We start from the raw sequence: 26,630 nt of genomic DNA on the forward strand, positions 1-26,630 counted from the left end.
GCATTTGTTTGTAACATGGGGAAGGAAACTAGATAGAAAGATCCTCATAGAATCACTTTTTGAGTCGATTTATGCATGCCAGTCAGTCTACTCGCCCGTCTGTTTATGTATGAAATTGAGATGAAATTTTCTATACATCATTTGTTTGGCGCAAGGACGAATCCTATGGAAATTGGTGATAATTGGTTCAAATTTAGCTGCCACATATATCTTTGTCCGATTCCAATTTTATTGTGCGTCAAATGTGTTATATTCGTCCAAATAAAATGTATCTCGGCGCATCTGACCGAATTCAGCCTAGAAAAAGTACTTCAAATTTGGTGAAAATCGGTGCATATACAGGGTGAGATAAAAAACTGCAACAAAGTCAAACGCCATAATTTTTAATTTTTTTTTAATTTTATTGAATGAAAGCAAAAAATGTCGGAAACAGCATCAAATTTTAGAATTAGTTTAGATTTATTCGAATTGTTCACCTTTGGCACAATTTAGGCCTTCAAACGGCGAATGAAACCGTCACACGCTGCCCGAATGTTACTCTACGGTATTTTGGCCCACTCCCGGCGAAGCACTTGCTTGAGGTGATTAACACTTTTTTTATTGCCAACCTTGCCTTCCAAAATACTCAAGACACAATAGTCCAACGGATTGGTATCCGGAGATTTTGAAATGAAGTGAGGAACCTCATTTTGTAACCATTCTTGGGTGGCGTGTGGTGAGTGCGATGGTGCTGAGTCCTGTTGGAATGTCCAAGGTCTGCGACCAAAATGTTTGCGTGCCAAGGCTTTAATACACCCTCCAGAGTATTTTCGCGATAATATTCGGAATTTATTCTGATGCCATGGTAAATACGAGCGGAGAGCGACCATCGGTTGTTATGGTGGCCCACACCATCACCATGGCCGGCGCTTGAGTTCTGGTGGCCAACCGAAGGTGCACATTTACAGCTGACCTCTCTGGCGAGTAAACAAGATAATTTTTTCATTTACAAACTTTTGGATAACAAATGTTTTCTTATAGGAGAAAATGTTCAGCTCACGAGCCATTTTTCGGCCACTGCTACGCGGGTTTCGATCAAGTCGCCTCTTTACTTTTCGAACCATTTCTGCTTATGTTGATGTTTTCTTCCGTCCATTTCCTTGACGTCGGCCTACGCTACCAGTATCACGGTAACGAGCGATGGTACGAGACACAAAATATGTTTTCACATTTAAATGCTGGAGTGCTCTAACGATAGCCACTAGAGGTTTTCCAGCCAACCTCGCTGGTCTTAATGATGAAAGTTTGCTTGTGTACACTTTTCAAGTCTAGCTAAGTTACATCAGAGAGCTTAAAACCGGATGCTGGGTTTTGCTCTATGACTTTAGATGTTGAAAATGGGCTATAAAGGTCCACATTTTGTATAGGCCCCATATAACTTTACAGACATATTTAAAGGTTTTCGGGTGGTAAATTTACAATTTCACACCGAATTTGCTGTAAATTGTAAATTTGTCTCCAGTATGTAGGAAAAGTCCATGCAGGAAACTGAAAATTTAAGTCCAGCTGCACCTTCAGATATTCGGTAGTTTTATGATTAGTGTTACACTTTTCACCGTCGTTGTTTCAAATTTGGTATTTGGAGTTTGTAATAGTTTAATATTAGAAACTCCCCTTGAGTGTTATCGCGCGTACAGACGGACAGATGGTTATCGCTAGATTGATACTAAATGCCCCGAAACGGGATTCGAACTAAATATAAACTGACCTACGTTTTATTATATTCCTACATAATGGTTTCACCCGGTTTGTAGTTCTTCGAAGGTATTTGGCATTTCGGCCTCTAACTGAGCTCATCGACAATGTGCAAAAAATTCGAAAACGGGCTATACCTTAGTATTTCAAACATATAACGGCCCGATTTCAGGTATTTTGTAGGTTAAGTACACATCCTCCAACGGAATTGGCAATTATTTGAAATCTAGTGCACTATCAAAACCGGTCTAGATTTGAATATAGTCTCGATATAAAGGTTCCGCCAGATTTTATCTATATCTATAAAAGAGGGAAATGTTTATATGTTTGTTATTTATATACTCAAAAATCGCTGAACAGATTTTTCTGAAAATGTAAACATATACTAAAGCATCGCCTGAAAGTAACACAGGCTATAAATCGGAAAGGGATTACTCTTGATTGCTTATATACAGCCTACAAATTCGGAATGTGTAACGGAATTTGGTACGAAAATAAATTTTCGAAATTATATTGATATCGGTTCAGATGTGGACAACGCTCACATACATATTTTCGGCTGATTTCATGTATTTGATGCACCAAACACGGTATGCATCTCCAATTTGTGTGACGAAATCCGGTCTAGAAATTTATTTGTCAAATTATATTGAAATCGCGTAAGATTGAATATAGCTGTGGGAGCTATATTTTCGGCCGATTTCACATATTTAATGCAACAAACACGATATTTATGTCCGATTCCAATTCAATTTGGAATGACTGCCAAAATTTGGTAAAAAACCAAATTTGCCAAATTGTATTGAAATCGGTTCAGATTTGGATATAGCTCCCATACATAATTTCGAACGATTTAGTTTATTTGATGCACCAAACATGCCATGTATCTCCAATTAAATGCATTTGGACTAAAAATAAATGTTGTCAAATTATGTTTAAATCGGTCCTGATTTTCTCGTGGTCTACTGACCGATTTCTTTTTTTATGCTCCTGAAGGAAAAATAAATAAAGAAAACAAGTAAAAAAGCAGCTAAGTTCGGCCAGACCGAACTTTTAATACAATGTTGCCCATATTCGACAGACCTTTGGGCACTTTGGGCCCATCCCAATCGACGAGGCTTGTCCGCAGGCAACATTCTTTGCGTCAATTGAATTTTGTACGGGAACAAATGCAAATCAATGCAAATAATCCGTTGTAAAGTGGACCGAGCCATGTCCAACTGCTGAGAACGGCGTTTTTGGGATGTTCTTGGGGACCTCTCAACACTGGCTCGTACGGCAGCGATATTCTCGGCCGATCGCCTTGGTCAACTTTTATATGGCCTCTTCGGATTAGAAAGAGCCTTATCAGTCGAAAATTTTTCGTATAAACGCTTAATGGTGTTCTTAGAAGGCGCACTTCTCACATTTTTTAATGTTTTAAAAGCACGTTGAGTTTTCACAATTGACTTCTTCTGTTGAATGTAAATTTCAGAGCGATCGCGTGGCGTGTATTGGTTCATGGTAAAAATCTGCTTGGACTGACGCTTCAAACGCGGTATGTCATTAAGCGATGTGACATCTGTGTCAAAAGTTATGGGGTTGCCAGATGGGTCCGTCGAATATGGGCAACCCTATTGAAGGAACTTGTAAAATTTCAAAAGATCCGAAGAAAAATTAAACCCCTTATATAGTGGTTCTTCATAAGTAATTTTTTGTTGAACACATTACGAACTTCAAATACAAAATTTAAAATAATTCCGGTGAAAAAGTTTAGCGACATTTTTCACCGGAATTATTTCATCGTATCATCAAAATACCGAATATCGGGAGGTTTCGTAATATCAGGGCTATACGAAGATGTGAACCTGAGTACGCGATTTTTTGTCATAGGCTGTAATATTCATTAAGATCTTCAAATGCGAAATTTGAAACACTTCCAATAAATAATGTCGCTAAAAGTATCAAATACCGAATATAGTGAGGTACCGTTATATGGGGAATAATCGAAAACGTGGATAGACAAAATACACTTGTGTGCAAAATTGTAGCCTTCAATCTCAATTCGTTCCAAAGATAGCGATATTACAACAGACAGAGAGATACACAGACGGGCATCGTTTATCAACTTAGAATTTTACACTTATCAATAGTATAGTATATGCTTACCCTCCCTCCATAGTATTGTTGAGGGTATTAAAATAATGTGTGTCCTAAGCATTACAATAAATACGTTTTTTATATTCTTGAATTTGGGTTAATAAAAATATTGTGAAGTGTGTAATTTGAAGACAATCGGACACTTACTTCGGATTTTATGATTCTTTCTTATGTTCAAAACTTTGACCCTTTGTGGGGGAAGTACCAGAAGGAATGGTCCGTTCTCTACCATCCTTATACCATACTTATACCATCAACACAATATCGATGGAAATATTGAGATGTGCCAAGTTAGAATGGAATCAGATGGATATTCAAAATGCTGACCCTTTGTGCGGGACGTACCAGAAGGAGTGGATATATACACCATATGTAATGTACACGGTTTAAATTTTCTGATCTAATGCATTAAAAACTTTTAAGCCTTAGAGCCTTTGGTTATGAGGACTACGGGAGCCATTGAGTTGGTAGCTACAGTCGGAATGGGGGGGGTGTTGTCCTACTAAACTCAAAGGCATGTCTGTTTACAGCTATTAATATAGACTCCCTAAATAAAATAAATATTAAACTGAAATATGGAATAATTTAAAATAAATTAACATAATTTAATCAAAACCCCATAACAAAAATTAAAATTGAAATAGATCGTTAAAAGTAGTTGTTTTAATCTGTCACCTATATAGAATTTAAAGTTCTCCGATGTTATGAGAATTGGCCTCTAAACCCTCGCCAACCATTGTCCAAAAATGGCAATGTTTTCTTTGGACCCCAAATTTAAAAAACCTTCAAACTATATAGCCATCCCTATTAAGATAACGTCTTCTTAGAAATTTAGAAATTCATATTGAATTCATATTGAATTTATTCACATTATATACAAAGATGATTAAACTTAAACGTATTTAAAATATACAGAATAATACTAAACGCATAAAGTTACAATATCATAATTTCTTTTCTGCCCCTGAATGGGATAATTCATGTTGTATAAATAAGAAATACAATTTCACCACAAGGGAGAATTTGAATAAATGTAAGAGAATTGAACTTCGAGAAATTAATATCAGAGTGTACTCTCAACAAACAAAGAGAATACATTAAATTAGATCTCACTTAATTATTCAACTTTACCACAAACAATACAACAAATTTATCAATGATGTTCTCAATCACTTACCACGCTCTCCTGTATTGTTGAAGGCCTTCTCCAATAGCTGGATGCTGGTTCATTTTGATCTGTGAAATTAGTGTGTTTGTTGTTGGTGGTAATGATGTTATCTCATGCGATAAAAATAAAAAATATGATGATAATGAATATAGGCACTAAATATTTTGCATGATATACTCAAAGACTAAATTGTGTTAATTTAAAAAGAAAAATTATTTTTACCATAGTAATAGATTTTGATATGAAAAAAAAAAACAATTTATATCTTTGAATACATGTCATGTGCGTATATATAGATAGATTGAGGGAATTATCCATTATACTTATTTTATATCATTTGGGTAAATTGTAATTATATTTTTAAATAAATCCGGTTATTGTTGATATGAATCTATGTAGATCCCATGATTTCCAAAATGTGGTTATGGCGTATATTCTGTATTGCTGGTCGATCATTCGTTTTGGACGACTGCATGTGTTGAAGCAGGTGAATTCTGACCACAAAGAGGGATGTCAGGATGTAAAACAAAATATCCTCAGAATTCCACTATCAGATTGGGAATAGTTTCAGACACCCAAAACGTAATCTTAGGATATAGTGGGTTTTCAGAACTTCACAAGAACTTCGAGTCAGCAAGAAATCGTAATAGCGTTATATGTCTTGTTTGGTTACGTTCAGGCAATATATATATTTATTGGTTACTGTCAGAGTTAACCTCGATGGGCTTATTTACAGAAAGGTTTCTTGTTCCAACAGATGTTATGTTATGTGTCGATGGTCTTAGTTAAAGGCAGGGTTTTTGTTCACAACATCCACGATGAAGCTATATTTGATCTTCAGCAGACGTCTGCCAGTCGGGTTACGGAATTGGAATAATTGTGCACGAGAGGTTTGTTTATGTTTATGGCACGCCAATAACCCTGTGGCCAATATGGTCCGTTTATAGCCTGGTTATTTGTATCGTCAGAAATCACCAATTTGGAGTTATTTAGGGTTTCCACAATATATTTTAAAAAAAGGGAGGATACTGATTCCAGTGGCCAGGTCACGTTGTGTTGTCGCAGAGCCAATTAATATTTTTTTCAAAAATCACGTAGGAGCAACGCGAAATATATTTTTTGAAGAAAATTTTATCACTTTAAAGTTGATTTAACAACGGGATGCAAATGATAAATGTCGATTTGTTATAAGGATTTTTCGTCTGCTCACGTTCAAGATTTTAATAGAAAAGAAAGATTATTTTACTTGAAAGGCTTAAGCTATTAAGTTAGCAGCAGAAAAATGTCAACAAAGAGAAGAATAAAGTTTTGTAGTTATCGTTTTTGGTAATGTTGCCAGCTTCGAATAAGGTCTAATCGATGTATATACCACATTTAAAAGAAACAAAATGTATTATTTTGATGAAAATAAAGCTGTAGATTACGAATAACCACATCAGAAAATTGTTTTGAGTGTATTTCTAGTTAATAGAAGTGAATTAAATTGTGATCGGTAGTGTAATTTTATTACTAGTGGAGACTCAAACCATTACTATACTACTGAGGTGAGTATAGTAAGTGGGTTATCAATGAAGAGAAAAATGAAATTTATGAATGAAATGTCAATGCGAATCAAAACAAAAACTATATTGATAGAAGAATAGACTGACATAGAGAAAATACGCATTTGTGGAATTTGGGCGTGAAATGTCTCTCAAAATTTTTATGAATTAACTGAATAGTAATGTGAAATAAAGTGGACAATCGAGTATTTAATTTGGTTTCAGACACCAAAGAATGGAAGGTGTACGGAATGTCGGATAAAACTTAGAAGCAAAGCTCTGGCCGATTGTGGAGTTATCCTAAATCCGAGTGTGTGAAAGACGTGTATAAGAAATAAGAAGAATAAGATTATCAAAACAAAAAAGATTTATATTGGGTAAAATTCAATTGTGAAATATATTATTTTAAATGGCTAACTGAGACTGATTTTGTCCAAATAAAAATGTGAGGATTTAAATTAAATATTTAATTTTAAGTGCCTTTTAATAATGCTAGCATTTCCAATCCAGATTTGGTATCTTATTTTAATAATTTTATTTTCAGTAAAAAAATTATATTGCCCACTTTGTAAGGGGATTGTAGATAATAGATGTAATAAAAATTATTTAATAATCTTTTGGCTGTTTGTATAAAACGTCCCTTACAAACCGGATAATTGGCTAAGATTTTCGAAAGCCAATTAGATGGAATAGACGTTTTTAGGATCTCATATCTTTACCGTGAAAGGTACCAATTAGTTTGCCTTCCATGTCTTCGAGAATATAGTACTGTTGGCCTAATTTTTCTCTGATTTTGGCTTTTAAAAACATTGGTGCCAGTTTGGCATTAAAGGCTTTTTCTTGGGAACTTTGAGCGAAGTTTCGCCTATAAACAATTTGACCAACTGAGAAATTTTGTGGTCTCGCTCTGAGGTTGTAAGTCGCTTGGTTCCTATCATAAGCTTGCTTGATGTGCTTAACTATATCCTGCCGTATGATTTGAAGTTCATCGTCATTAGACAAAGATACAGAAGGTTCATTTAATAGTTTTAATTTTCTTAGTAAGTCGTACGATGAAGCATGGGTGATCATGTCAAAGCCATATAGAGCATGATATGGCGAGCACTTAGTGGATTGGTGGATAGAATTCCTCAGAGCGCAACTAATATGGCTCAGTTTCTCATCCCACTGGCGTTGGTCCTGTTTAAGATACGCTCTTATTCCTGCTATCAACGAACGATTGACTCGTTCCGATGCATTGGATTGAGGTGAATATAATGCGGTGTAGGTGTGACTGATTCCATAGGATGTGAGAAAAGCATTTAGTTCGTTTGAGCGAAATTGGCTGCCATTATCGCTTACAATAGTCTCGGGAACCCCGTAAACATGGAAAATTTGTTTTTGAAGGAAATCTTGTATAGCTGAGGCCGAGAACTTCCGAAGAGGACATAACCAATGGAATTTTGACAAGTGGTCTAGGACAATAAAAATTCCAATATTTCCAGATTTACTTCGGGGATAGGGTCCCAATATATCTACGTACAATCGCTGGAAAGGACGTACGGATTGGTTTTGCTGACCCATGGGAGGCTTCATAATAGTGTTCGGGGCTTTAACGGTTTTACATATGTCGCAGTTACGGACATACCCCCTGACATCCAAAACCATGCCAGGCCAAAAGAATGTACGTCTCAACAGTTCAAGGGTCTTTGTCATGCCTCCATGAGCTGCTTCAGGGGAATCGTGAAATCGGGCTATAATCTGTTTGCGTAAATTTTGGGGAATCCATAACTTCCAACTTTGTTGCTCTTGAGACGGATCGCCAGAATAATGCTCCGCCCGAAAGTAGACATACTTGTCAACGAGTTTTAAGTCGGGGTATTTATTAGGGTTCTGGGAAACAAGTTGTTTAAGCTCAACATAGTCCTTGTCCTCGAAGCACGGGGAATCTAAGTCAATAACTGGATCATCCTCTAGACCTGAAACTTCAGCCTGTGGAATTCTTGATAAAGAGTCTGGCACAACATGGTCTTTGCCCTTACGATGGCTGATGGAAAACCTATAGGGCTGTAGTTTAAAGACCCAACGAGCCAACCTTCCGCTGAGATCTTGCTGACGCATGAGCCAAAGAAGGCTGGAGTGATCCGTTATGACTTCAAATTCCTGAAGTTCCAGGTAGCACCTGAACTTCTTTATTGCTTCGACTGCTGCGAGGCATTCACGCTCCGTAACACTATAGTTACGTTGAGCTGTGTTGAGCTTTTTGCTCATAAAAGCAATGGGTCTCTCATTTTTTTCGTCATCCAATTGGACGAGAACGGCTCCTATACCAAAATCACTGGCGTCACAGTGAAGGTAGAACTTTTTACCAAAATCTGGGTTCGCCAATACTGGAGCTGTGGTAAGTAAGGACTTAACCTTTTCAAATGCCTTCTGTGCTTCTTCAGACCAATGAAACTTCTTTTTGGTAGACAGTACCTCCGTTATTGGAAAAGTTTCTGACGCAAAATCCTTTAAAAAACGTCTATACCAACCAGCCAGACCTAGAAAGCCCCTAACTTGTTTCAAGTTTTTGGGTACTGGCCAGTTGGAAATAGCAATAATTTTGTCGGGATCGGTTGTAATGCCACCGTTGCCGATAACGTAGCCAAGGTAGTTGACCTTGGTTACGCAAAATTTGCTCTTAGATACATTAAGAGTCAAATTAGCCTTCCTAAACTCTGATGAAAGACGAATTAAGATCTCAAGATGCGTTTTAAAATCTTCGGATATAATAATTAGGTCATCAAGATAACCGAAAACGGAGTGGCGAAGATCAGGTGGGATTAGTTCGTCCATAAGTCTACACATAGTCTGAGGGGCGTTGCACAGCCCGAACGGCATCACTACGAATTGATAAAGAGGCCGCCCAGGGACTGTGAACGCCGTCAGGTGCTTAGACTTATGGTCGAGACTAATCTGCCAAAATGCATCTTTGAGATCTAATTTCGTGATAATATTCGCTTTTGGCAGGCGTGAGAATATCCCTTCGATGTTCGGAAGCGGATATGCGTCCTTTTTCGTCACGCTATTCAGTTTACGAGCATCGAGACATAGTCGAACCTTATTAGGCTTAATGACTAATCTCATTGGAGAGCTCCATGGGGAATTGGATGGTTCGATAACCCCTAACTTCAACATCCGGTCAATTTCATCAAACATTAACTTTTCCACTGCCGGTGAGACAGGGTAGAAGCGTTGTTTGATCGGAGTAGCATCTCCAACATCGATGACGTGTTTTATAATTTCAGTCCTGCCTAGGCCCTGTTTCTCGAAATTTGGAAAAAGGTCGATAACGGTATTTAATTGTTTTACCTCCTGGTCATTTAAGGGGTAAAAAATTTCGTCCGTAGCTTTTGCACTTTCTACGTCCGGGGGTATATCAAGAGAGGATATATCGGAAGTACAAATACCATTATGGTTAGAAGCTAATATGTCAGTTGACCCTAATATATTTTCTAAAAGATTAAAAGTCTTCCAGAAATCTATCCCAAGGATTAACCTTTGGGAGATTGTCGGAATAATATAAAGTTTTATATTTTTTATCTTACTCATAAAGGACACGCTTACATCAATCCATCCCAGAACCTTTTGCCGATTGCCGTCAGCGGTTTTGACGAAGGATTTACATCCGAAGAAGTTGGGGAATTTTGAAAAGTCTTTGTTTGCCAGATCTTCACCTATACAACTTACATTGGCCCCAGTATCGAGAAGACCGTATTCCGTGAGATCTAGAAACGACACTTTAGCGTAATATCTTCTGTCATTTGGGTTCGATACTATGGTTGAAATATTAATTTTTGAGCATACTTTCCTAAGTTTGAAAAATTTTCGCTGACGAAGTGTTGACCGTTTTGGTTGTTTAAGCGAATGAATAGATGAAACATTGAATATTTCATTTCTCCGTTTCAAATATAACTCTAAACGCTTATGATACGGAAGTGTGGGATATATTATTTTGGAGTTATCATTGTCATTACTTGTATGTTCAAAGGCTGGCCTTTTAAGGATAGAAATATTTGTACTAAAAGTACCAGAATGGTTGGATTTATTAGTAATATAATCAGATTTATTATCGTTAGACTTGAAACTGGAATTGTTATGTTCTGTATTACGTTCATCATTTGTTTTCTGGGAAATATCTGGGTTCGAATTATTTGAAGGTACCTCCGTCAAACTTAGTCCTTTGGAGGCCCCATTGGTCTCAAGTTTTTTGGATTGGTCGCATTACGTCCAATGCATTTAGCGCATTGTGGCTTATATACGTTTTTAGAACCGCAGCCGTAGCAAAATATAGTTCGACTTTCCAAACAATCTTGCCAGTGGTGTCCCGATTTATCGCAGTTCCAGCATTTATAGGTGAAATCGTTATTTTTCTGAGTAACCTCGAAAAGGTATTCCGCTTCCGTATTTCTGAGCGGATCTTCGTGTTCAACTTCAGCAACCGTTCTACGAGGATACGACTGCGGAATTTGGTTACGCTGGCCCAATGCCTTTCGAACATAATCATCATTTAAAAAATTCTCGCGCATTTGCACAAGTTTTCTTAAATGAGATAGGGATTCGATGGGAACATAAAGCAAATCCTGACGTATCTCAGGTCGCAAATTCCGAGCAATAATACCTATAAGCTCCTCTTCAACTATTGGTCTTGGTAGTCTGTCTGCTATCATAGATAGGTCGTCAAAGAAATTATCATATGTTTCACCAGGCCTTTGTTTTCGATTTCTTAATTCTTCTCGGATGTCAAATGAAGATTTCATATCTTTATATTGGCTTCGTATAGCCTTGCAAAAGTCTTCCCACGATATTACATCTACTGTCTTTCGGTACCGCCAGTACCATTCGCGTGCTTTGCCTGCCAAAAGAGTATTAAAATTTTTGCATATGACAGAGAAGTCTCCGTCAAAAGTCTCATTAGTAAGGGTCTTCACTCTATACAGGAATTCGTTTATAGTAAGGCCATTGGTGGAACCATCAAATTTTAGATTCCAATTGTTTATAATTGAAGTAACTTTGTCAGCATGTATATTACTATGATTAGTTGTGTGTGAAGTTGAATTTGAGTTTTGAGAATAGCCAGAAAATTGAACACATTGTGGAACAGTGCCATGAGCATTAGTATCGGAATTGGGTATGGAATTCGGATTTATAGATCTGTTTTGATTGGGGAAATTGCCGTTAGAATGTGATATATTGTAAAGGGTATTATTTTCTCTTAAATTATTTGTATTGATAGGTTGTGAATTAGAATTATTATATGATGTTATTGGAATTTGAGGCAAATTATTATTATTGTACGACATCATTGGAATTTGAGACAAATTAAGGTTTTGAAGAATACGGGTGATATTTGATTCAATCATGCGATTAATTTCAGCGTAATCCACTGTAGCAGAGTTTGTACTTGCTGGTCTCGTATTAGTTGTAAATGGAGATATACGAAAATTATCATTATTTATAGAATTATTTATCTGAGATTCACCTTGTTGTGGATCAGGTTGGGGATTAATCTCATTATTAAATGACACGTTTTGCATGTCTTGAAATAAATTACGGCTGGCACTTCTTGTATTATACCCTCGGGCCATTGCACCTCTTCCTTTGCCTCGTTTTGCTTGCTTGGACACAGGTTGTCTTTTAGGCGTGACGACATAGGACCTTAACTCGTTAAGTTCACAAGGGTGCTGACATACCGGGCATTGACCGGATGTAGACAAATGAGACTCTATGCATTCTCTATGGAATGAGTGTTGACAATGGCTTATAAGTAGACAATCTTGGCCTTCGTTCATAGACTCATTGCAAACTAGACACTTAGAAGATGTGACATTAGTCGAAGCTGAAGACTGATCTTCACTCAAAGGAGCGGCTTGTTCAGCCATTTTTACAAGTTAAATTTCAATATATTAATACACTTAGAGAAGATTCTGAAGTAAATATATATAATAACTATACGAAATTGTATAAAACAAAAAGCTATTATTTGTATTTATGGGATATTTCTATATGGAACACGACTTGCGATAAAAATATCATTAAACTATAATAATATTTTATTTATTCACAATTTTTAAGAGTAACCAAAAATTTTCATATGTATAAAATGACGTTTCTTATAAGGTGATGATCTATAGTAGTTTGAAGAGATATAAAGCTTTAGATTAAAACAACTGAATACAAAATCTGGTCTATAGCGTTTTGCATGTTTTCTAAAATACCAATACGTCTAACACACCAGCCCTGAGATTCAAAAATTTACATGTTAAACTCTTATCCTTTTGACGGAGGTCATTAAACCGCAAAAAGCAGTTCTAACGAAATTCCATCCGTTAAAAGGTTGCTGATAGCTAAATTAGAGATAAAAGACAATTTAGAAATCATACTAAAACATCGGAAAGTTCAAAATTTAACCTTAATACAGGACTTTATTGTAAAAGAAACGATTGTAGTTTTATTTTCGGTCATCTAAATTGAAGTTAACTTCATATTGATGAAAATCCAGAAAACGCTGCCAATTATTCTTATACCAAAAAAATCATGCACTATAACCAAATTTATAACTTTCGAAATAATGAAATCTATATATGAAAAATCGGAAAGAGCCAAAATCCATGTAGGATCTTCAGGCCCCACGTTGGGCGCCAAATACTGTAATGTACACGGTTTAAATTTTCTGATCTAATGCATTAAAAACTTTTAAGCCTTAGAGCCTTTGGTTATGAGGACTACGGGAGCCATTGAGTTGGTAGCTACAGTCGGAATGGGGGGGGTGTTGTCCTACTAAACTCAAAGGCATGTCTGTTTACAGCTATTAATATAGACTCCCTAAATAAAATAAATATTAAACTGAAATATGGAATAATTTAAAATAAATTAACATAATTTAATCAAAACCCCATAACAAAAATTAAAATTGAAATAGTAGTAGTTGTTGTAGTAGTTGTTTTAATCTGTCACCTATATAGAATTTAAAGTTCTCCGATGTTATGAGAATTGGCCTCTAAACCCTCGCCAACCATTGTCCAAAAATGGCAATGTTTTCTTTGGACCCCAAATTTAAAAAACCTTCAAACTATATAGCCATCCCTATTAAGATAACGTCTTCTTAGAAATTTAGAAATTCATATTGAATTCATATTGAATTTATTCACATTATATACAAAGATGATTAAACTTAAACGTATTTAAAATATACAGAATAATACTAAACGCATAAAGTTACAATATCATAATTTCTTTTCTGCCCCTGAATGGGATAATTCATGTTGTATAAATAAGAAATACAATTTTCACCACAAGGGAGAATTTGAATAAATGTAAGAGAATTGAACTTCGAGAAATTAATATCAGAGTGTACTCTCAACAAACAAAGAGAATACATTAAATTAGATCTCACTTAATTATTCAACTTTACCACAAACAATACAACAAATTTATCAATGATGTTCTCAATCACTTACCACGCTCTCCTGTATTGTTGAAGGCCTTCTCCAATAGCTGGATGCTGGTTCATTTTGATCTGTGAAATTAGTGTGTTTGTTGTTGGTGGTAATGATGTTATCTCATGCGATAAAAATAAAAAATATGATGATAATGAATATAGGCACTAAATATTTTGCATGATATACTCAAAGACTAAATTGTGTTAATTTAAAAAGAAAAATTATTTTTACCATAGTAATAGATTTTGATATGAAAAAAAAAAACAATTTATATCTTTGAATACATGTCATGTGCGTATATATAGATAGATTGAGGGAATTATCCATTATACTTATTTTATATCATTTGGGTAAATTGTAATTATATTTTTAAATAAATCCGGTTATTGTTGATATGAATCTATGTAGATCCCATGATTTCCAAAAATGTGGTTATGGCGTATATTCTGTATTGCTGGTCGATCATTCGTTTTGGACGACTGCATGTGTTGAAGCAGGTGAATTCTGACCACAAAGAGGGATGTCAGGATGTAAAACAAAATATCCTCAGAATTCCACTATCAGATTGGGAATAGTTTCAGACACCCAAAACGTAATCTTAGGATATAGTGGGTTTTCAGAACTTCACAAGAACTTCGAGTCAGCAAGAAATCGTAATAGCGTTATATGTCTTGTTTGGTTACGTTCAGGCAATATATATTTATTGGTTACTGTCAGAGTTAACCTCGATGGGCTTATTTACAGAAAGGTTTCTTGTTCCAACAGATGTTATGTTATGTGTCGATGGTCTTAGTTAAAGGCAGGGTTTTTGTTCACAACATCCACGATGAAGCTATATTTGATCTTCAGCAGACGTCTGCCAGTCGGGTTACGGAATTGGAATAATTGTGCACGAGAGGTTTGTTTATGTTTATGGCACGCCAATAACCCTGTGGCCAATATGGTCCGTTTATAGCCTGGTTATTTGTATCGTCAGAAATCACCAATTTGGAGTTATTTAGGGTTTCCACAATATATTTTAAAAAAAGGGAGGATACTGATTCCAGTGGCCAGGTCACGTTGTGTTGTCGCAGAGCCAATTAATATTTTTTTCAAAATCACGTAGGAGCAACGCGAAATATATTTTTTGAAGAAAATTTTATCACTTTAAAGTTGATTTAACAACGGGATGCAAATGATAAATGTCGATTTGTTATAAGGATTTTTCGTCTGCTCACGTTCAAGATTTTAATAGAAAAGAAAGATTATTTTACTTGAAAGGCTTAAGCTATTAAGTTAGCAGCAGAAAAATGTCAACAAAGAGAAGAATAAAGTTTTGTAGTTATCGTTTTTGGTAATGTTGCCAGCTTCGAATAAGGTCTAATCGATGTATATACCACATTTAAAAGAAACAAAATGTATTATTTTGATGAAAATAAAGCTGTAGATTACGAATAACCACATCAGAAAATTGTTTTGAGTGTATTTCTAGTTAATAGAAGTGAATTAAATTGTGATCGGTAGTGTAATTTTATTACTAGTGGAGACTCAAACCATTACTATACTACTGAGGTGAGTATAGTAAGTGGGTTATCAATGAAGAGAAAAATGAAATTTATGAATGAAATGTCAATGCGAATCAAAACAAAAACTATATTGATAGAAGAATAGACTGACATAGAGAAAATACGCATTTGTGGAATTTGGGCGTGAAATGTCTCTCAAAATTTTTATGAATTAACTGAATAGTAATGTGAAATAAAGTGGACAATCGAGTATTTAATTTGGTTTCAGACACCAAAGAATGGAAGGTGTACGGAATGTCGGATAAAACTTAGAAGCAAAGCTCTGGCCGATTGTGGAGTTATCCTAAATCCGAGTGTGTGAAAGACGTGTATAAGAAATAAGAAGAATAAGATTATCAAAACAAAAAAGATTTATATTGGGTAAAATTCAATTGTGAAATATATTATTTTAAATGGCTAACTGAGACTGATTTTGTCCAAATAAAAATGTGAGGATTTAAATTAAATATTTAATTTTAAGTGCCTTTTAATAATGCTAGCATTTCCAATCCAGATTTGGTATCTTATTTTAATAATTTTATTTTCAGTAAAAAAATTATATTGCCCACTTTGTAAGGGGATTGTAGATAATAGATGTAATAAAAATTATTTAATAATCTTTTGGCTGTTTGTATAAAACGTCCCTTACACATATTCATACCAGATCTTGAGTTAATAAGAAGATTGTGGTGTGTGTAATTTGAAGACAATCGTACACTTACATGACATTTTATAAGAGTTATAATCAAAATGTTGACCCTCTGTGGGGGAGGTACTGGGAGGTACCGATATTGCCTATCTCCGAACTCGATCTAAGTTTGATAATAATATTATTATCAATGAAGTCGGATACTCCCTTTGAGAGGTTGGTTGAGCACCAACCAGACAGACAGACGATATCGCTAGATCTACTCCAAATGTCCTGAAACGGATTTGGCCCAAAGAGACCTGGTGTCTAAAACTGTTATTTCGATGAGGCACCCTTTGGTCGTATCAAGTGATATATATCCTCTATAGCCATATGACAGAGGCTATAATAAATTTTTAAATTCCTATTAAATCAAAAGGGGTGGTCAGCGCACCGGGTTCAGCTAGTTATTCTATAAAGTGTAACATTTCTTCTTTTAAAGAAACTCCACATGAATGTGTGTTTCGTTCTTTACATTATACGGTGGGTCGTATTCGAATATTTTTCGGATTGTGTGCTTTTATGTTTAGACGCAGCTTTCGTTCCATTTGTAGTTTTGTCGTAGACAAAAACCCAATTCATATTGGTTTGCAAAGCTCATACTTTATAAAAGCTTTTCTTGTAAAAGCGCATTTGTGTAGACTTTAACGGATAACAATATTTGAAATTTTGAAGCTATCCGACGAAGCATTCAGTAATACTATAGTTGTGCGTGATTTTACTATTTTTCTATGAGGGTATTCAAAAGACTGTTCAATGTAAATGATTCATATAATACTTTCCACCATACTGTGGGGGTATATTAACTTTGTCATTCCATTTTAGCCCCTCGAAATACTCATGTTAGACCCAAGTGCGCTGAACACATACAGCGTAAAATTCTCAGTCGATTTAACGATGTTCGTCTGTATGTCCGTAGTAATCACGCTATCTTTGGATCGAATTGAGATAGAACGCTACAATTTTGAACACATGAGTATTTTGCTCGGTATTTTGATGATTTCAGCGACATAATTCGCCGGAATTGTTTCAAATTTCGTATTTGAATTGCGTAATAAATACTACAACCTGTGACGGAAAATTGTCTATGCAGGTCCACGTCTTCGTAAAGCCCTGATATAACGATACCTCTTGATATTAGGTATAATGATTTTAACGTATTTATTCACCGGAATTGTTTCAAATTTCGTATTTGAAGTTCGAAATCTGTTCGGAAATTGCTTGCCTTATAACGTTTTTTTTTTAGTTGAGCGGTATTTCTCGACGGATTTTTTATTTAATTTTTTTATACCTTACACCATACCATTATGGTATTGTGTATTTGTGCAGATATAGCTATAGCTCCCATATATGTATTTCATTCGATTTGCTTTTTAAGTCCCTCACATTCGTAATATGTATTCGACAACAATGATGTTTAGTACCAGATATCAGATACAGCCCTATGCATATTTAGTAGAGCTCCCGTAACAAAATAATTTATTTGAAGTAGATCATACCACCTATCACCATTTGGCTTTAGAGCAGTTATAGCTTGGCTTAAGAGGGAACTAATATATGGGAGGCATATCCAGTTTTGAATCGATTTTCACTAAATTTGAAGGAGACATTTTAATCTTTTATACCAACTAACATTGCTATAAAGTGCATGATATCACTTCGAGAAGAAGTTCCATTTTGTGGAGCCGAGTTCCACAAAATGGAAAAGTACGTTCCGAAATTCACTCCATTTGGGATGATATTAACCATTATTTGCACAGTAAACCTGAAATCGGATTAAGGATATATATGGGAGCTATATCCAAATCTTAGCCTATCTCGATAAAATTTGGAAAAGTTGTTTCTGAGCTCAAAAAGAAATCTTGTACCAAATATTACTGTTGTCGAATGCATATTACGAATTAGAGGGACTTGAACACTAAATCGGAGTAAACACATATGGGTGCTAAGCTATATCAGAACCAAATTTGATGTACTTGCTTCTAGACTGAATTCCGTAGGATGTACCAAAACTTAGAAATTATTAACATATAATGGCCATTTGGTGCACAATTAACCCGATATCGATTGAAGCTATGTATATGGGAGCTGTGTAAAAATCTGAATCAGTCTTGATAAAATTTGACAGAGGTATTTCTGGGCTGTGTCTGATATCTGGTACCAAATATCATTGTTGTCGAATGCATAATACGAATTAGAGGGACTTGAACACCAAATTGGAGTAAACATATATGGGATTTGGAGCACAATTAACCCGAAATCGGTTGAAGATATATAAGAGCTAAATCTGATTCGATTATCACAAATTTCAATAGGATTCGTCCTTTGGACAAACAAATATTGTTTCGGAAATTTCATCTCAATCGGATAATAAATGCGACCTGCATTTTGTTCACAAAAATACATTGACTGATGAACGCACGGACTGACATGCATAAATCGACTCAGAAAGTGATTCTCGCTTCCTTCTACACTATATGGTGTAGGGTATAAAAATTGTGATACAGTGGTTTCTATTTACCTGCATCAACATTAGCTGCGCATTTGCCTTTGCCTTTGCAGACCAAAAAACTTTTTTATGCCATTTTTTTCTGAATCCCTTTATTTGAATTGTATTTAAGTGCTCAATCGATAGCTGCACATTGGACATTCCTGCCTCGAAAATTTGGTAATTTATTTAATTTGGTTACAAAAGTTGTATTTATCTGCACAAGAAAATTTTTTGCAAACTCAAAAAAGACACTAAAAACTACCACTTCGTTTTTGTTTTTGTATTCGCAAAAACAATAACAACACAAGAAAAGAGCGTGCATTAAAAACATATTCTCGCTTCCTCTCCCACACTAAAAGATGGATATGCTGCTGCTGCTTTGTTCTGCACGAATAGAAAATTAAAGATAACTGCACTTTTTGTGCACGTAAGTAAAATTAAAGATACCTGCTTCATTGTGCAGATAAATGCAATGAAGCTACCTGCATTTTGGGCATTGCTGCACAAGATGTCGTGCAATTTTTATTGTGTAGGTAAGCAGAAAATACTGTACACGAAATTGGAAGAAAATCGCTTACTTGTTTCTCATGTTATGAGAGATATTATCATTCAAAATGGTGACCCTTTGCGGGGGATGTACCAGAAGAAATGGACCGATATCTACCATCTTCACAGCAGATCTTGTGTTGATAGAAAAATTGACATTTGCCGAGTTTAAAAGAAATCGGATGCTCATTTCGCATTTTACGAGCATCGTAGACCAGAAGGAGTGGACGGATATCTTTAAACCGAATCTTGTGTTAACAAATGGATAATTATTTCACATTTTAAAAGAGTTATAATTATTCCAAATTTTGACCCTTGGTGGGAGAGGTACTAGAAGGAGTGCACTAATACTGTCCACCTCCAAACTCTACCTAAGCTTGACAATAGTATTACGATGTACAAAGTTTGATTTAAATTGGATACAACCGAGATAGACTCCAAATGTCCGGAAACATATTTGGCTCAAGCAATTTGTTGAGAATCTGGACCTTACAACCGAAGTGGCTTCAATTTTATATTTTGCTCTAATTGCTATTCTATATTTATTCCCTGCGCCACATAGTGGTAAGACGTCCACTGAATTTATCCACTAATATTGAAATGTTACTCGCCTCAATATTTTATCTCAGAGTTTGCATCTTTTAAGGTTTTCATTACCTAAAGATGGATTTCAGGACCTACGTCAAATTAGGTGAAAATCTTTTCAAATATAGTCATACTTCGTCAATTCTGCGGAACAACGCACTCTTAACATTACTAACGTTTACCATTGAAACAGATTTAAAATTGCTTATCTCCGAGTTGAATACACTTTATACTTTACACTAGCATTTGATAAAATGTCCGGATTCGTATTTATTTTAGTGGTCGTAAGAATTGATTTTCCATTGTTAACTCTATTCTTCAATTGCAATAAAATCACTTCTGCAAGAGTCAAATATTTACACAAAGTTCAGTCAACTCCTTGGGCGATGTCCTTTTGTTTTTAGCGTCCTGGTGTAGAGAAGCTTCAGACACACACAGTCAGATTGTGATAGCAACAAGTAATAGGACAACAAAAATAATGCTGCTGGTGTTGAAGATGATGTAGTTTTGCACCACAGCATGTCGAAGCAAAACGGCATCACCATGAAGATTCTCTTGCATCTTCCATTATTATTTACACAAAAGTTTCCGCTTGGCAGTCAAGAGGAAACAAATGGCATATGGCTTTGGTGTTGATATTCTCGATTCCACAATGGAAAGGAATAGTTTCACTTCTAAGCAATAATATTGTCTTTAACAATTTACTCTTTTGGTGCAAGAAAAAGTCAAGTGAAAGGCAGCATTATTTTGTGGCATAAGAAATAAGTTGAAAAGAAAATAGGTAAAAGTAGACATGTCGAAAGGATAAGATGAAACAAAGCAGTAGGCCAAACGAATTCAAAATGGAATATATTTTTTTTTTTTATTTTTGAGAAAATCACCCCTTTAATTCCTTTTCAGTATCTAAAGACCTTTACAGAAATTGGTATTGTGCTTTAATTTAAATGTTGGCTCATTTTTTTTTAATTTTTTATAACGGTTGGATTAGTGGATTGATTGAATTGCCAGGAGGATATTGTAAAAAGTTTTAGCTAAGAATGATAATAAGTTTTAAACAAGTAAGGAAAGGCCCAAAGTCTATCGGAGCCGACTTTATGATACCCTACACCAATTTGCATATTTAGTAGAACTATCCACAACAAAAGATGCTATTATGGGGAATTTATGATCGTTTTTGAATGCGTATTATGGCTTTGAAGCAGATATAATTTAAAACCGAAAAGAACTTTTGCATGGTAGTATATCTTCCTCTTTATCGATTTCCACTAAATTTGACGGACTTAACAGATATTCATCAAAATCTTTCTTATTTGAGCTTATATTACAGTTTTTAGGAACAATAAACTTGAAACCGGGTAAAAAAAAAAAAAATATATATATATATATATATATATATATATATATATATATATATATATATATATATATATATATATATATATATATATATATATATATATATATATATATATATATATATATATATATATGTATATATATATATATATATATATATATATATATATATATATATATATAGAAGCTATATTCAAATCTGAACCAATCTTTATAAAAATTATCAGAGGTATTTCTATGCTGTATATGATAGCTGGGACCAAATTTACCTGTTGTGGGGAGCATTTTACGGGTGTGAGTGACTCAAATCGAGAAACATATATATGGGACCGATACCTATATCTTAACCGATTTTCAGCAAATTTGATACACATTTGTCCATGCTAAATTCATTCGTCCGTGCCAAAATTCATGCAATTCGGACTTATATTAATCATTTGGTCCGCGATTAACTTGAAATCGAGTAAAGATATAGGTGCGAGCTATATCCAAATCTGAAACAATTTCGTTAAATTTTGGGAAATGCATTTCTAAGCTATACACACATATATAAAAGAGTGAGTGACTGACTGATTCATCAACGCCAAGAAGAAACGGCTGAAGCTAGAATCTTGAAATTTTGTTGGTAGGCCAATGTGGGGATGCTGAACTATTACTGTATATTGCATGATATGACTTCGATAAGGATTATGGATATGCCGGACCGAGTTTCACCAAATGGTAAAATTCGGTTGTATATAAACAAAATTTATTCAATTTGGGCTGATATTACATAAATGGTGAGCAATAACCGTAAAATCGGATGAAGATATATATCGAAGCTACATAAAAATCTGAACCGATCTGGATAAGAATTGGAAGAGGTATTTCGAGCAGTATCTGATGTCGGTGTCAAATATCATTGTTGTGGAGTGAATATTACGCATGTGAGGAACTGTAACAACAAATCGGATAAAACATATATATTGGAGTTATAGCTATATCTGAACCGATATTCTCCGAATTCGATGTACTTGCTTCTAGACAGAATTTGGTTGGATAGGCCGAAACTCAGGTCATTTGGACTGATATTGGCCATATTGTGCTTAATTAACCACAATTCTGTTGAAGATATATATGGGGGCTAGATCTAAATTTGAACCGACTCTCACCAGTTTCAATAGGTTTCGTCCTTGAGCCAATCAAATATTGTATGGAAAATTTCGTCTCAATCAGATAGTAAATGAGACCAGAATTTTGTTCAAAAAATACATGGATAGACGGAGAAACGGACTGATATACACAAATCGACTCAGAAAGTGATTCTATGAAATTCTCAAAAGTAACTATGAGTCTATCACGCTTCCTTCTCAATTTTATAAACAAATGCACAAAGAAACAAGTGAGCAAAGGCTATAGTCGTGCAGGGCTGACCATGTCATACCCTACAACACTACAATGTGTTAGAAGCCCCCTTAGGTCCAAATCCATTTTGGAAGATTTTGCTTTTGAAATTATGTCACGGAGAACTGTCCAGATATCACCCTTAGCATTTTGACGAGGGACATTTGTCCAATATTTACGCACTCTGTCGTCCTGTTAGTTGTGGTGGTCCATTTTACAGCTAAATATAATCCAATGGTCATCCAAAATGCTAGAATTCTTCCCCGTCCTTAACTCTCTTCTCAGGCGTGTCCATTGGCTTTAATTGTGTGATCAGGAAATTTTTCCTGCTTTTGGTTCATTTGAACCCCTTAATATTTTGCGATCATCTCCAAAAGCAAGAGGCTCCTCTGTATCTCCAAATTTAGACTCATGATTTGCATGTTTATTTGCATGTATATAATAACCTGTGTTGTAAGGTAAAAAAATAGTACAAAATATACACTTCAATATTATAAGTCAAATTGTAAAAATATCATGCGATAAAAATATGAAAAAATAAAAAATTCCACAAAATACTACAAAATCTATACTAACTAATTTATTGACATATTTTTATGATTTCATACTTTTATGCCAAGAGTGCATTCTAAATTGACAAAATTTGTCAAAATCGGTCCATCCATTCTTGAGATATAGACATTATAGCTAGTATCCCCTTGGTATATATATATACTATCGGCATCTACGTAACCGTCAGAATTGACCAGTTCGTCTATTTGCGATTTCGCTGGGATTAAAAATATTCGTGGTTTAATGGAAAATTTGACTTTTATTTAACATAAATGTTATGGTCTATTTTACCTACTAAATATTACCCGATGTAAGGTTTCTGCCCAGCCCTGAGCTCTAGCCACATGCCAACTTCCGCGTCGATTGGTCTATAATTTCGTGTAGAGCAACTGCAAAATCAGGACATTTTTCAGTTTTTCGATTCATTTCAGTCTCTAAATATTATCATTTCCAAAAGCAATAGGCTTCTATTCTGGCCCTAGCCCCACCTTCATTCTAAATTTCGTGAAGATCGGGCCATAATTGCGACCTGTAGAGTGATTACAAATTAACATGGACAGACGGACGGACGGACATACATAGCTATATCGACTCTGCTCGGCGAGATAGGAAGATCCATATATATCTTACCATGTGGGAAATCAATATTTCGCAGTTTTACATAATTTTTGGCCCAATCAAACTTATAACACCTCCCAACACATAGCGTTGTAGGTTATAAAAATGCTATAATGAGTTATATGTAGCTGTCGGAATTTTTATGTAAAGCAACTTTGTCGATTTGAACCTGACTTAGCACATCCCACTACTAGTGACCAACCAAGACCCAGATGATATCGGGGACTTCAGTCTTTTAAAGACGCCTTACATTGAAATTACGTTTTCCGAATTCGTTTTTATTGATCACAAGATTCGTAATATCTGACTAATAACAGGCGATTTTGGAAGATATTATAGAAAAAAGATTTTTGATATATGGCTAAAATCAGTTCAGATATAACCAAGGTTTCATACATATCATTCATCCGATTTGACATTAAAGCCCACCAAAGCCGTATAATAACAATGATATTATGTGCAAGCTATTTGTTGTAGTCTAGAAATATTTTTCCCAACTTTTTGGAAATCGGTACGGATTTCTGTATAGCTTCGAGATATAGTTTCTAGAATTAGATGTAGTTATAGATATATATTTTTTACCCGATTTTATGTGTATGCTTTGTAAAAATCATAATATGCACACTACTACAATGATATTTATTACGAAAAGCAACATACAGCAGAAAAAATACCTCCATCAAATTAAGTGGAAATTGGTTAAGATTAAGATATAACTCGCATACATTAGTTCCACCCGATTTCCAAAGTCAAACATTCTCAAGATATAATATGCATTCAAGTACTTTTGTACTTTCATTACAGGTTAAATGTATTTTCAATATAATTTCATACCCTCTTGATGTAGGGTATTTAAAGTCCGCCCGGCATTCCCTTGCTCTTTTGGATTGTTCTGTTTTGTTGAGGAAAAAATAAAAAAATTACTCATGTTAAGACTCCGATGTAAGACAAAGTGGGTGCAAACGAAGACAGTCCAATTCAACGTGAAATGGCAAAAGTGCAACAAGTATCAATTGACAATCATCGATATCACTCTTGGTGGAAGGTGTTTTTATTGAAGTTTCTTATTTGTTTCTGTTTTTATCTCCTTCTTCCTACGAACTTTTAAGAAACTTAATGTATGTATTGTTTTGTGTAAAAATAAAAGAAAAATTCCAGGAAATATTTCTAAAGATTTGTTGTAAAGGTCTTATCCACATTCCAATGCAACTATTGAAAGGAAGTAGTTCAGGGTATATATAAGCATGCATTATGAATCCTGAGGTCCGGTTTTATTACAATTTTACAACTTTTGGGATTAATTAGTACCACTTCGTGATATAAATCGGTCCGAAAAACTTCCCAGAAAAAAAGCAATGTTGCTAGTCTGATACGTTTTTATAAACCCTCCACTATAGTATAGAGGGTATATTAAGTTTGCCATTACGTTTATAACACCACGAAATATACATTTTTGACCCCACAAGTATATATACTCCTGATCAGCATTAAACTCGATGATGGCCGACCGTCTGTCACTCTGTCCGTCTGTGGAAATCACTGTAGCTTCCGAACGAATTGATGTAAGTTGATAAAATTTTACACAAATATGTGGTTGGTCTGCAGGAATTTTGGTATTGAAAATGGGCTGTATAGGTAGGTCCACGTTTAGGTATAGCCCCATATAACTGCACCTCCATATATTCTGTATTATGATGATTTCAGCCTCATTATTCACTGGCACTAATTCAAATTTCGTATTTGAAGTTCATAATGGGTACTTCTGCCTAAAACAGGAATTTTTCTATGCAGGCCCAGGTCTTCGCATAGCCCCTAAATATCGGTACCTCTCTATATTCGGTAGTTTGATAATTTAAGCTACATTATAACCGGAACATCTTCAAATTTCGTATTTGAAGTTCGTAATGGGTACTACAACTTACGACCATTCAAACGTGAAAGCTGGTCCACGTCTTCTTATAGCCCCCATATAACCATACCTCCTTATATTCGGTATTTTGCTGATTTCAGCGACATTATTCACCGTAATTGTTTCAAATTTCGTATTTCCAATTCATAATGTGACCGTGACCGAAAATTTGCTATGCAGCTCCACGTCTTTATTCACTAATTGAAGTTTTAACGGATTCTATTTTTATACCCTACAACACTATGTGTTGGGGGTATTGTAAGTTTGATTGGGCCAAAAATTATGTAATACCGCGAAATATTGGTTTCCCACATAGGAAAGTATATATGGATCTTCCTATCTCGCCGAGCTGAGTCGATCCAGCTATGTATGTCCGTCCGTCTGTCCTTGTTAATTTGTAATCACTCTACAGGTCGCAATTATGGCCCGATCTTCACGAAATTTAGAATGAAGGAGGGGCTAGAGCCAGAATAGAAGCCTATTGCTTTTGCTATTGAAATGGACTAAAAGCTGAAAATTTCCGAATTTTTCAGTTCCTGTATAGTTCGCAATTATTGACAAATCGAAGCGGAAGTCAGCATAGGGCTAGAGCTTAGGGTAATATTTAGTGGGCGAAATAGACCATAGAATATTTTTAATCCCGGCGATTTTGCAAATAGACGAACAAGTCAATTCTGAACGTTACGTAGATGACGATAGAAAATATATCGGTTATATATAGCGAAACATATATAATGTATATATACAAAGGAAGGGGAAGTTAGCTAGAATGCTTATATCTCAAGAATGGCTGGATCGATTTTGACATATTTTGTCAATTCAGAATGCCCTCTTGGCATAAAAGAATAAAATAAAAAAAATCTCATGAAAAGATGCCAATAATGATGTTAATATAGGTTTTGTAGTATTTTGT

At 35.1% G+C, this 26,630-nt stretch overlaps 1 protein-coding gene across 2 annotated transcripts in view; it reads left to right on the forward strand.

Annotated features, from left to right (window-relative positions):
• LOC131806733 (putative golgin subfamily A member 6-like protein 3) overlaps nt 1-26,630 on the forward strand; it is a 106,042-nt gene that overhangs the window by 19,611 nt on the left and 59,801 nt on the right. The window lies entirely within an intron of this gene.

Source organism: Musca domestica, unplaced genomic scaffold, assembly GCF_030504385.1.
Source record: "Musca domestica strain aabys unplaced genomic scaffold, Musca_domestica.polishedcontigs.V.1.1 85, whole genome shotgun sequence".
Classification (NCBI taxonomy): Eukaryota; Metazoa; Arthropoda; class Insecta; order Diptera; family Muscidae; genus Musca; species Musca domestica.